Source organism: Wyeomyia smithii, chromosome 2 (assembly GCF_029784165.1).
Source record: "Wyeomyia smithii strain HCP4-BCI-WySm-NY-G18 chromosome 2, ASM2978416v1, whole genome shotgun sequence".
Classification (NCBI taxonomy): Eukaryota; Metazoa; Arthropoda; class Insecta; order Diptera; family Culicidae; genus Wyeomyia; species Wyeomyia smithii.
Genome location: NC_073695.1, coordinates 153,846,734 through 153,860,344, shown reverse-complemented (window position 1 = coordinate 153,860,344; position 13,611 = coordinate 153,846,734). Strand labels below are relative to the sequence as shown.

General features: G+C 38.2%; 1 long non-coding RNA gene across 1 annotated transcript; it reads right to left on the bottom strand.

The window, feature by feature from the left end:
- Positions 1–12,622: 12,622 nt before the first annotated feature.
- On the bottom strand, positions 12,623–13,081 carry LOC129725663 (uncharacterized). Its single transcript, XR_008728136.1, has 2 exons — positions 12,945–13,081; positions 12,623–12,893 (listed from the first exon to the last, which is right to left on the bottom strand). It is a non-coding gene; the product is annotated as an uncharacterized LOC129725663 (long non-coding RNA).
- Positions 13,082–13,611: the final 530 nt, after the last annotated feature.

The window sequence follows — 13,611 nt, the reverse complement described above, 5'->3', positions numbered from 1 at the left end:
TTTCGTTTGCTCGCTGTTGCGTGTTGCATCATGTTGCAACTTGGCAGCTGGGAGACGACGAAATTCTGTTTATGCTGATTGATTGAATCGACTTCATATTAGCTCTGCATAGTCGAACTAACTGCTTTTGTGAATGCGTTCTAACAGGGCAGTTTATTATTTAATGTCGGTTATGCTGATCGCAGCCTTTGCGCTGCCCCTACAGTGGGGGGGTTTACTAAATAAAGTAAAAATTAGACAACTACAACAGAATTTGATTGCATCCCGCACAGAATGTCTGCTTGTGTTAATGCCAGAAAATTATAAACCTTCAATTATTTTATTATTTGCCTTGAAAAAAAGCATTTTGCGGTTCAAAATCGGTTGCTAATTACAACCTTTGAGCTGCCCTAACATTGGGGGAATTAAGATACACGGACAACATACACTGTGGAAGCTATTCCACATTCAGTGAATTCGACGGGTGCGACAGATTTAAATTGCTAGGATGCAACACAGAATGCTTGCTTGCGTTGACAAAAATTATTAACTTTCAATGACTTGTTTATTTGCCTTGAAAAAGGCATTTTGATTTCCAAAATCGGATTTCCTAATGGCAATCTTCATGCTGCCCCAACACGGGGGGAATAATGGCAGTCTGGCGACACACGCTGGGAAGAACCGCGCTGCTCCTTAGACGTGATGACCAACCACAGGGCAAGGGATTTGTTTAATTTGAAGGCAGCCACAGGCGCAACCCACTGCTATGGTCTGTTACTGCTAAGTGCCGATATCTGCTGTTACTGCTGTCAACGTATTGGACGGTCCATCCAGTTCACCTTCCGACTAATGAATGTAGCTAGTTTTCCCAGAAACACTCTTTTATAGCCGAAGGGTGCTACGTAATAGGCCACGCCTTTCAGTTCAGGTTTACCATTTCCTTAAGTTCTTTGGACGAATAATTCCACAATTTGCATTTGATTTTTGTATCCAGCAAATAAACACCGATGGTGCTCTCACACACGCAACGGTTTTAACCCGTATCTTATTGCGGTTTGTAACATCAAGCGATTTCGTTTGCTCGCTGTTGCGTGTTGCATCATGTTGCAACTTAACAGCTGGGAGACGACGAAATTGTGTTTATGCTGATTGATTGAATCGACTTCATATTAGCTCTGCATAGTCTTTGTGAATGCGGTCTAACAGGGCAGTTTGTTATTCAAAGTTGGTTATGCTAACCGCAGCCTTTGCGCTGCCCCTACAGTGGGGGGTTTTGTAAATAAAGTAAAAGTAAAAATTAGACAACTACAACAGAATTTGATTGCATCCCGCACAGAATGTCTGCTTGTGTTGATGCCAGAAAATTATTAACCTTCAATTATTTTATTATTTGCTTTGAAAAAAGCATTTTGCGGTACAAAATCGGTTACTGACTACAACCTTTGAGCTGCCCTAACATTGGGGGAATTAAGATACACGGACAACATGCACTGTGGAAGCTTTTTTACATTCAGTAAATTCGACGGGTGCGACAGATTTGATTTGCTAGGATGCAACACAGAATGCTTGCTTGCGTTGACAAAAATTATTAACTTTCAATGACTTGTTTATTTGCCTTGAAAAAGGCATTTTGATTTCCACAATTGGATTTCCTGATAGCATTCTTCATGCTGCCCCAACACAGGGGTAATAATGGCTGTCTGGCGACACACGCTGAGAAAAACCGCGCAGCTCCTGAGACGTGGTGACCAACCACAGGGCTAGTGCTGCTGCTAAGGAAGGACGACTGCTGTGTTCGCTGTCTAGAACTATTATGAGCGGCTTCGCCTGAAACAGGCTCTTATATAGGCCAAATAGCATGTTTTCAATTGCAAGGTATATTTATGTGAAGAAAAAATTGCAAGGTATATGATCCTGTCGATTGTGCTTGGGAAGCAATCATATAACGACCAATCAGAGGTCGAATTTTTCGTTTGGACAAGGCTTGACTATTTTCAATAGTACAATAGTGTGAATAATAAAATTACAATTATCTTATTTTGGGAAGAACCTTAGAAGATTTTCCAATCTATTGCTGCAAGAACGAAGGAAATCCATCGAATACTAACCGATTTATTAGCATTTGAAATTGGACATATTTTTCACTTTTTTCGGTTTTAGATTTTCTTTTCACATCCCTATGTAGCCGAACTTCCTGAGAGAAGTATTCTACTCCAAAACTCTTGCAAACACAAGCAAGAAAACAGAAAAGAGCAAAAACATCAGATTCAACATTTCTATGTTGTACTCGATGTTATAACTAGTGTTGGGAAATATCGCCCAAAACGGACATCGATAACAATCGATAATTCCGGGGCTTCTATCGATATTATCGATAAGTATCGATAATTTGACAGCTTATTTTTGGGGTAAAAAAATTTTTTTCCAGATGGTGAGAAAAAAATATTTCAGATGGTGATGAAAAAAAAAACTATGACAGATAATTGAGTTAAATAAATTTCCCATGGAAGATTATCATGTTAGCTTTCTCGCAAAAAAATATTACGCTCTTGCGTGCAGCCTTCCGGCAGTTAACCGGAACATTCGCCATGGCGGACGAAAACATGCGTGTAGCCATGTTTTTAAGGTCTTTCTTCGTTTTTCATTAATTCCTCCTCCGTTTTCGCGACAAAATTGTTGGAATAGATCTTGCGCTTCAAGTTTGCCCAGAAATTCTCGATGGGAAGCAGGTGGGGGACATTAGGCGGATTCGCCGACTTCGGTACCACATCGATATTCAGCCGCTCGATCTCCTCCAACGATCGCTTCGAGTAGTTGGCCGACGTCAAATCTGGCCAGAACACCGTGTCTTCGCGCTTATGGTATTTCGTTGATGAACGACGCAACTTCTGTCAGGCACTTCGTACTATAAATTTCCCCGTTCACGGCCAGCCCGGAGCGAAAGAAGAGCAACTTTGACATCCCTTTCTCGCTGATTGTCAGCCACAGCCGCACCTTCTTGGGGAACTTGGTCTGTGAAATAAACTTTACCTCGGTGCTCACTTCCTTCGTGGGGGAGGTAAAATACGAAGAGCCCTGCTAGTCATCGCCATCCAGGGTAAGATAGTTCTAGTCGTCCAATACCACTGCCACGTCGTGATTCGCCGGGAAAATCGACTTGACCATCTTATTCAAACGCTGTCGCTGCATCATTGCCTGCAGCTCCGAGACCAGTGGACGGGACTGCCGCTTCTTGTATGTATGTCCATGTTCTCCAACAACTTTTTCACTGTTTTAGAGCATGCACCAACCTCTCGGCCAAGTGCACGCAGCGATTTAGCCACTTTTCCCTCGGTCTTCCTCTTCAGCATCCTTTGAAGCTTCTTTTCGCTCAGGGTCGTTGACCGTCCGGAACCGGGCTTTCTTTCGATGCTCTGATCGTCGTCCAATAGAGTCAAGATGTTGTAGATGCCAGAACCGGCATACCCGGCGTCCACAAAGTGCCGCACGATGTCCGTTTTTGACGCGGCGGGGTACCGTTCTTTGAACGCGCACACTTCTGAACGGAGTAGCTTCACTTTTTTTCGTCATCACAGTTAGAGTTTGGCTGATAGAGCTGTCAATTTTTTTTTGCTAACTCATGGGTTACAATGATTGATGATGCATGAGTAGTTTCGTCAGTGCGATTGAAGGTAAACCCATGAAAAATCGGCAATTTTTGTCCATTTTTTTACCGCAAACGTTATTCGACAAATGCAATTCCGCTATATAAATTTGTTAAAAACAGAGACAGTGATGGCCCAAACAGAATGGATACGTTTGCGTTACGTTGACGTCAATGTGACAGCAAATGTATGGGCTAACTGTCAAATTACCGCAAACGCAGCCGCAACGTATCCATTGTGTTAAGGCCTTGAATGACAAATCTTACGATACTGCGAATGAAAATTCAAACAACCGGACGAGTTAAACAGTTTGTTTTGGAAAGTCTTCGGGTTTTACGCCGGGAGCGCTTTCTACGGAGTAGTTTCAAGCCGAAGTTCATTTTGAGGGTTGTATAATAAGGGAAATAATTGAAGCAGGCAAAATTCTGTCAATTTTAAATGGCCAAAACATCACGAAAAATGAATCAATTCTGACAAAACAGGCTTCATTTTACTGGAAAACTGTCCTAGTTTCCTAGTATTACTTGAGAACTGGACGTGACCAAGGGTCACTGGAAATGTTTCGCATTTCCGGAGTGTGTGCCAAAGTGTACATTTTTGCAACGCTTAGAACTTTTTGTGACATTCTGTTTCACTTAGGTTTATATGTTGTCAATAAATCAGAATTTATTTCGGGTTCATTGGTAGCCAAAGATTGAAAATTCGCCAAGGAATCAACGAGGTATGAATTTATTAAGTATGGGTGTTGACTTCGACGGTTTTTTCCCTGTTGGGTACTAATTTTCTTTGAGCTTGCAGCACTCTAACAGAATTCAATCGAACATTGTGGGTGTGTAGGTCTTATTAAACCAAGCTACTTTGCAAACTTGCGTTTGAAAATTTTTCTGGATTAACTTTTGAAAAGGTCAGACTATTTTCACGCGGATTTTCTCTAAAAGGTTATTTATGCAGAGTTTCAAATTAATGTGGTTTTTTACGCGAATTTTTGAATTAAAGCGGTTTATCAAGCAGATTTCTGAATTAACATGGTTTTTCACGAGGCATGTATCCCCCGCGTAAGAAAACCTAACTGTTTTTGAACCTTCTTCTTATAAATCAATATATTTTAGTAAAAATTATCTGAACTTTCCTTTAAAAATAAAAAAAAATGAGTTTGAGATCCTACTCTGAAAAAAATATAATTTTAAAAACAAAAAATGATTTTAGAAATTATCGGTGATCTCTGATTTTTTCAAATGAAGTATTTTAGATAGACAATTTAGTTGCCTAAAACGTTCTATGCGTTGCAAAAATGTACACTTTGACACACACTCTTGAAATCCGAAACATTTTAGGTGTAGGTTGGTCACACCAAGTACCCAAGTAATACTAATATAATACTGTTTTCCAGTGAAATGAAACCGGTTATCAAAATTGATTCATTTTTTGTAAAGTTCTGGCCATTTAAAATTCGAGAGAATTTTATTTATCTCAATTATTTTGTCTACCCCCTGTATAAATCAGGATACTTTTTTGGCGCAACAATTTCGTTGATTTGGATTTTTTTTGGAACTAAGAATTGTTTGTTGGGTAACAGATACTTTAAACTTAAACAGTTCCAAGTTAAACTAAACAATTACCAGAGAATTACCAATAGACTGCCGCTATGCATGTCCTTCATATTATAAGAGTTGGCAAGCCAAAGAAAATGCATTTTATTACAATTTCGTATCATTGCTTTTTATGAGATGGTGCAAAAAGTTTGGATATTTTTTTAAAGTTCTCCAGTACTAAGGTGTTGAATTCATCTGTTCTTAGGAAACTAAAAACTATAAATACCTTTTTAGTTACCATTATTTCTCAGAAACTCAGTGACACCCGGGGCGAACCTTTACACCACCCCCAACAATGCTAAATCTTGTCGAATAGCAGCAACCAACAAATACCTAGCGGCAAAAGCAACTCCTGGGGTAGGGTAGGTGAGGTCTCCTTCTTTTGGGTCTCCTCCAGTAACCAGCCGCATTGACTTGTGCTCACCCTTATAATATCGATAATTATCGTTAACGTCAAAAAATTAACGATAATATCGATGTCCGGCATTTATCGATATTATCGATAAGTTTCCCATCACTAGTTATAACTCATAGCACATTCCCTCGGGCTGTACCTACTTTTGAGTACAGTCCCTATATTTACAGTCTGGCGGAGTGGATTCGAGAACCAATTTTAACTGTTATAACGGGAACCAGTCAATGGAAATTCAATACGACTGGTTCCAGTTATAACAGTTAAAAAATGGTTCCCGAATCCACTCTGCCAGACTCCCATACATTCTGAAGTCACTGACAATGTTTTTCATGGTAAAACTATTGTCGGTGGTATATTCAACAACAAAAAACATTGTTAAAACATGGTAACAACAAAAAACGTTCGCAAGCTAACAGTAAAAATACTATGTTTTTATGGTTACAATAAAGCATATTGTCCATTAACTGTACTCGCCACAAATTTTTTATTCGGGTTATATGATCATACCTATTACAGTGATGATTCGTTCGTTGGGTGCTCGTTAGTTGGGTGTTCGCTAGTTGAGCCGTCATCCAACTAAAAAGCACTCTTACGTCAAAATATAATGTCATTAAAAGGCATACAAGGGGCTCAAAAAAGTATTCCGAATAGAAATCATCAATTTAATTTTTTCAATAGGAACTGTATTGTTTCTAATTTAGGTAAAAGTTTAAAAAAACATGTTTTTGGTGTTACATTTCTTCCATTCGGCATTGATGAATTTGTTTCTCAATGCTACTAGTTTGGCCACTTCAGGCAAATCATTTTTAAAGTAATCAATTACGTGGTTCAAAGACTTAAGAACATGAGGAAAATCTTGTGTACAGTTTACAGAATTATGTTCGACTGGTTGTTCGATTGGCTGTTCTTCCACTTCAACGCCTTCGTCGGAAATATCCAGCCATTCTTCATCAGTATATGTTACATCATCCGTCTTTTGCAGCACTTCTTTTATTATCTCTTCGTTGGTGTATGGGTAGCTTGTTATGTCTATATTATTCCCATCTGAATCAACAATCTGATCATTAAGCCAACGATTGATATCATCTTCACACGTTTCAGTACCAGCAGCTTTGTCTGCAGCAGCGACAAGTAGCTTAATGTCCTGTGTGTTATCCTGAATGGATACATCTTGCTTATGATATTCGTGTCCTGGAAAATCTTTAATTAGTTTGTTCCAAGAATTCCTGATTGTTGACGGAGATATCTCGTTCCACGAGCTTGCCAACTTATCCATGCATAGCGGCAACGAAACATTTTTCACTCGATGATTGAAGTTTCAACATAAGCTTTCGTTTATCACGCATTTTTATTGCATTGAGCACAGATTGATCCATGGGCGGGCACTCACTAGTGACATTGGGTGACAAATAGATAATGCGTGTCAACCCGTCATCGCTTTTCAAATCACACCCGTCGTGGTGTGCCGAGCAGTTATCCAACACAAAGAGTGCTTTTGGTTCAAGTCCATTCTCTTGACTAAATTTTCGTACGGCGGGAACAAACTCGTCATTAAACCACTTTCAAACACAACAGAACCCTTGTCATCCAGGCCTTCTTTGCATAATAATAAGAAACCGGTAAATCTTTCTTATCACGGGGTAAATCACGAGGGTTTTCAGACGTACCAATGAACATTAGCTTCAATTTCAGTGCTCCGTTCATATTGGAACAAGGCATAAATGTGTATCTGATTCTATTTAATTTACGTCCAGCTGCAGCTTTTTCATCCCATAAGACAACCGTTTTCGATGCAATAAGTTTGATGAACAAAGCGGACTCGTCAGCGTTGAACAATTGCGAAGGGCTTAGACCCATATCAATGATTTTTTTTCATAAGTACTGTTTTGAATTGCACGTAAGCTTCTATATCAGATGAAGCTTTTTCTCCAGCGGCTGTAACTGTACGTAGTCGGAAACGATTCCGAAAACGACGAGCCCATCCGTTTGATGCAAGAAACTGACACTCTTTGTAGCATCCGTTTTGCTGCAAAGATTCGAAAAGTTGTCTGGCTTTAGTTGTTAGTACATCTGACGGAACAACTATGTTGGTGTTACGCTGTTGTATAATCCACAAAAATAGTGCCTCTTCCATCAGTGGGAAACTTTGATTCTTTAAAGTTCTTCGCTCTTCTACTCCGTGTTTCTGATAATTTTCTATTTTCTCGATAATGGCTTCTTTTTGTTTGATAAAACGGGAAACGGACGCGCTTCCACTTCCATATTTTTTCGCTATCTGCTCGTAAGAGAGTTCACCCGATTCAGTTTCACGAATTACCTCCAACTTTTTGGCAAGAGGTAGAGTGATATGCTTGCGCTTTATCACTTTGCTTCCCGATGACAGGTCCATTTTCCGTTGAAATAATATGTGTCGAAAAATGTTGAATGAAGTAATTAGTTACATATCTCAGCAACAAGGCAACAGAGCAGAGTTTATTTTCTTTGACGAAGTTCTGCCGGCAGAAAATTAGGAAAACTTCTCACATGCAGTTCGAATAAACAAACAATCGGCGTTCCCCTATGAAAAATTTGCCCAGCTGTCAGTTCACCCAACTAACGAACACGATTCGCTAGTTGGGTGGCAGTCGTGTTCCAACCAACGAATTACGGCTGTATTGGATAACGAAATATACACTCAAAATATTTTTAACGTTATTGTTACGTGAAAGTTCCTATACTTGTTCATTTTCTGTCATTTTGCATGATTTATGTGACAAACATAACATCTACGTGAAAATCACATGTACACACTTAGATTTTGTTGCCGAGAACTCAACAGCTGATAAATTCAGCAAAATGTTCTACAAGTTTTCGGCAGAATTTTCAAGAACTTCGGCAAACGAGTTGTCAATGCTTGCTGGCTCACGGTAGATCGATATATTTGCAGAATGTTCGTCGAAATATATTGCTGACATTTGTTAAAAACTTCGCCGAGCTCGCTCAGCTGTTAGGAAGTTTGCCGAGATAAATTAAGTGTGTATGTCATGGTTTATCACGTATTATCTACGTGAACTTAGGGGAGCTGCGTAGCCGCAAGGTCACAGATTCCGCTTTGTTAAGCGGATGGTCGTGGGTTCGAATCTTAGTAGAACCAGGCCATTCGATGTCAAAAAGGACTTAAGCATGAGTTTATTCTCAGGCTCCCCACCAGTTACCTTTCCTTTACGCTGAAATCTACGAATACCTTTGCGTGACTTCCTCTTAACAAAAAATAAGTCCCTCTTATCAATAAAACTGGCCAGAAGGACGCACGACGAAACTTCTCCAGGGAATTATAATTGGTGATATTTGGCAAGAGGAACGAGTATCGGTATAGTAGAACGGTAAGCGTGTAAAGGAAGAGTAGCACATTACACACAAGCACTGTTAACAATAATAATAAGCATGCCACTTCTCAATAGAGGTATTGCAATTAACAGAAGTGCGGGATACAGCAGACACCCGGGCATATCTCACAATAGATCTACGATTTTGGTCGCAATGAGGAATTCCATACAGGAAAAAAAATTTACGTGAACTTGAAAAGGTCCAACATGATGTATCGCGTGAATTCTCTGTGTGAAAATATCCAAAAATCAAAATGGCGAAACGTTTGTCTGATTCAGAACAGAACATAAACAGAATTTCTCGACGGTTTGCAAATAAGTGAGTTTTGGGAAAATCTAAATAATATTCAGTCTTTAGCTTACAGGTTTCACACCGCTTTAGTTCGGTGGAGGAGGAGTTACCTGAACACAAGCAGCTTGAGCGGATAGTAGTAACCATCGCCGATGAATGTCGTAATATTTATCAGTTTTGATGTCGTTTTATTCATTTACGAATTGACGAATTTGACGAGATTTATTACGCAATATATTTCGATAATGTCTGATAACCATTTCTGATGTATTAAAAATAATAGAAATAAATGAAAAATATACGTTGCATAAAACGTGATAGCTATCGGATACTCAAATACTTTTCTCTTTACTAGTAAATGAATTCTACGTGAATTTCACATGAAGTGCATATGTCTACTGCACAAGATTCATAGGATAAATCATCTCACCAGTTCATGATGAACTCAAATGACAATCACGTAAAATCTACGTGAAAATTACAATGGAAAATATTCACATAAGTTTTCCGGTAATCATAACGTGAAAAATATTTTGAGTGTACCTAAAAATTTGTAGCATATGAGATAAAAAAGATACGAAAATGATTAGTTTCAACGCATATTAGGATGTTTCAGTTCATGATTATCAACAAAAACAGGTAGTTTTAACGATTAAGTTCGTCAATTTAACCCACAACTAGTTTGTTTTACAGATCAATGGTAATGCAAAGTGGGTAGTTTTAACATATCAGGGCATCCTTAACAATGCGCTACTATTCAAGTTATTGTGGCGATTGTGTACAGCGCGACTATTTTGCTTACTCACCCTTTTTGCACACCGGTCGTTGCTCCAAGCATGAAGATAGTTCTACAAGGTATGCTATTCACGTCGATGCATTAGTATTAGTGATCGTTATGAACTTTTTCCAATTTTGTATGAAATTTGAAATGATTTTGCATTTTAAACTAAACTTATAAAACATACTTTCCTGAAAAGTTATAGAAATGATGTTGAAACATGTTTTATTTGTGGGGAATACATAAACATGCTGCGGTTTAGGTAAAATATGCTGTTTTCTATCAATTTGCCGGTAACCTTTTTGCACTTTTCGTTTTTTTCTTGTACTCTAATAGCGCTTCTAAATAGAGTCGCTTATGTTTCATACAGTGACAAAAGTCATGAGCTATGACAATGACTAAGATTATGCTCCAACTATTAGAAATAAAGCATTTTTATATATTTTATTTCAACATATTGTCACAATTTTTCACACTAAATCTAAATTAATATCAATTTCTAGTGTGTTTCAACTGGAGATTCACTCTCCAACCAAAAAAATCAGATATAAAACAACATGAAACGAGAAATTTCCAAAAATGTTCTGAATTCCATACAAAACGCGAAATTTTTCATAACTAGATTTGTTTGTGTGCGTGGATAGACAAAAATGTAGCATACCTTGTAGAACTGTAATCATACTTGGGGTCGTTGCTATCGTCTTTGTTTGACGTTTCTCCAGCATAAACCTTTAGCAGCGCTGCTATCGGGCTGCCAAATTTGAGAGCGCGATGCTTGCCGGAGGCCCGGCTGCTATTTCTTTAGCGCGTTTAGCAGTGACCGGTACGGTATGAAGATATGATAGAGCGCTGCCAAACGGGGTATAGAAGCGCACCGTTGAGGGTGCCCTCAGTTGCTAAACTCCTGCACTCAAAATATTTTTCACATTATTGTTACGTGAAGTTTCCTGTACTTATTCATTTTCTGTCATTTCGCATGATATATGTGACAAACATAACATCTACGTGAAAATCAGTAGTATCTACGTGAACTTGGCAACGTCAAACAGAATGTCATAGGAGAAGTATCGCGTGAACTCTCTGTGTGAAAATATACAGAAATCAAAATGGCGAAGCTGTTGTCTAACTCAATCTCTGAAAATAAAATAGAGTTTCTCGAAGGCTTGCCAATAAGTGAGCTTTCCAAAAACCATACGAATTTGACATCGAGTCTTGACAGTGGTGGGCACCATTCCGCTAATTCGCTAATTGGCGACGCTAAAATTCAGTTAGCGATTTAGCGATTCCGCTAATTTTTGACCTGGTTAGCGAAACTGTTAGCGTCGCTGAAATTTTGGCCTTCGAAACGCTAATCGCTAATTCGCTAAATTTTGTGGAGAAGCGACAATAGAAATATTTAGAAAAACTGTGAATTGCTGATGGCTCTTGTCAGTTTTTTTACCCTAGAATGGAGTTCCAGTTATCGTACAAGCCACAGGAGCATTTTGAAAAACAAGCACAAGGTCTAGATTGAATTTTTGGCACACCAAGAACTTTGATGAATTGCAATGCGCTTGAAATTAAGACAACTTTGGTTCTATTTTTTCGATTCAGATAATAATTGAATTTTCATGAAAACATTCCTAAGATTATCTAATTTCAATGCAAGCTAAATAACTTTTGTTATTCTTGTTTTTACAAAATCAAATATGAATACCGTTTCGTGAACCTCTTACTGTAAATAGCTTTAAAAAGTAATTGTTTTCGTTTATTTAACCAAAACAGATCAAAGTGGTCCAAATCTTACAAAACATGAGCAATAAATATAGCGATATGACTATTTACATATTAATAAGTTAGCGATAAGCGATTAGCGAAAGTTCCGCTAATGTGGGTTTAGCGTTTAGCGATTATCGAGCTAAATTTTCCGGTTAGCGACTTAGCGATTAGCGTCGCTAAATTTTCGGTTAGCGGTGCCCACCACTGCTTAAAGCTTATGATTATTATAATTATTACATAAAAACACATAAAAACAAACCAAAATATTTTGTAAAACGACAATGAATACAAAAACTGTTTGCGATGAATATTTTTTCGAGCCACGCGATACCTTTCAGTTATAACAATACTCATCGCAAAAAATGCTTTTTCCTTGGTCCAAATTGACAGTCAATGACAACTCATTCTGGTTCATTTTGACACTCACACAGCTTCGTATCCGTATCTCCCTCCCAGGTAAACTCCACCCAAAGTAAGTAGCTTGTAATGTCATATTTCTACAAAAATAAGTAATTTCAAACCAAAACTAAGTTCTTTTTACTCAACGTGATAGTATACTGAGTACCCAAAAGTAGGGAATCTGGTACACTCAAACGCACTCAAAATATTTTTCACGTTATGATTACCGGAAAACTTATGTGAATATTTTCCATTGTCATTTTCACGTAGATTTTACGTGATTGTCATTTGAGTTCATCATGAACTGGTGAGATGATTTATCCTATGAATCTTGTGCAGTAGACATATGCACTTCATGTGAAATTCACGTAGAATTCATTTACTAGTAAAGAGAAAAGTATTTGAGTATCCGATAGCTATCTCGTTTTATGCAACGTATATTTTTCATTTATTTCTATAATTTTTAATACATCAGAAATGGTTATCAGACATTATCGAAATATATTGCGTAATAAATCTCGTCAAATTCGTCAATTCGTAAATGAATAAAACGACATCAAAACTGATAAATATTACGACATTCATCGGCGATGGTTACTACTATCCGCTCAAGCTGCTTGTGTTCAGGTAACTCCTCCACCACCGAACTAAAGCGGTGTGAAACCTGTAAGCTAAAGACTGAATATTATTTAGATTTTCCCAAAAGTCACTTATTTGCAAACCGTCGATAAATTCTGTTTATGTTCTGACACTGAATCAGACAAACAATTTTCACACAGAGAATTCACGCGATACATCATGTTGGACCTTGTCAAGTTCACGTAGATAATACATGATAAACCATGACATACATGTGATTTTCACGTAGATGTTATGTTGGTCACATAAATCATGCAGAATGACAGAAAATGAACAAGCAGAGATGCCAGATGTTTTTGAAAAATGTCTGCGACTGCTCGAAAAACCGGAAAAATCTGCTTGAAATCTGAAAGAAATCTATTCGTGATTCGAAAAAATTCCGCTCGCGCTGGTAAAAGTCTGTAAAAATCTGCACACATTTTGAGAAAAACTGCGCAAATGTAAGGAGACTCGGACAAAAATCTGCGGAAAACTATGGAAGTCTGTGAATATCTGCAAATCAATAAAAATTTGCACACGAACTTTCAAAATCGAGATGATGTACCTAGTCTAAAAATTGACACCTGACGCCATTTTTCAATCCGAAGTGGCAACTTCCGGTTGTGGGAAAAAGGACAAAAATATTTATTTCGTAGTCAAAATGATGCCCGGAGACCGGAGACCGGAGACCGGAGAACGAATCCAGACGCCTTTTTGTAACTCGAGATGGCGATTTCCGGCTACTGGAAACTACTAAATACCACCCAATAT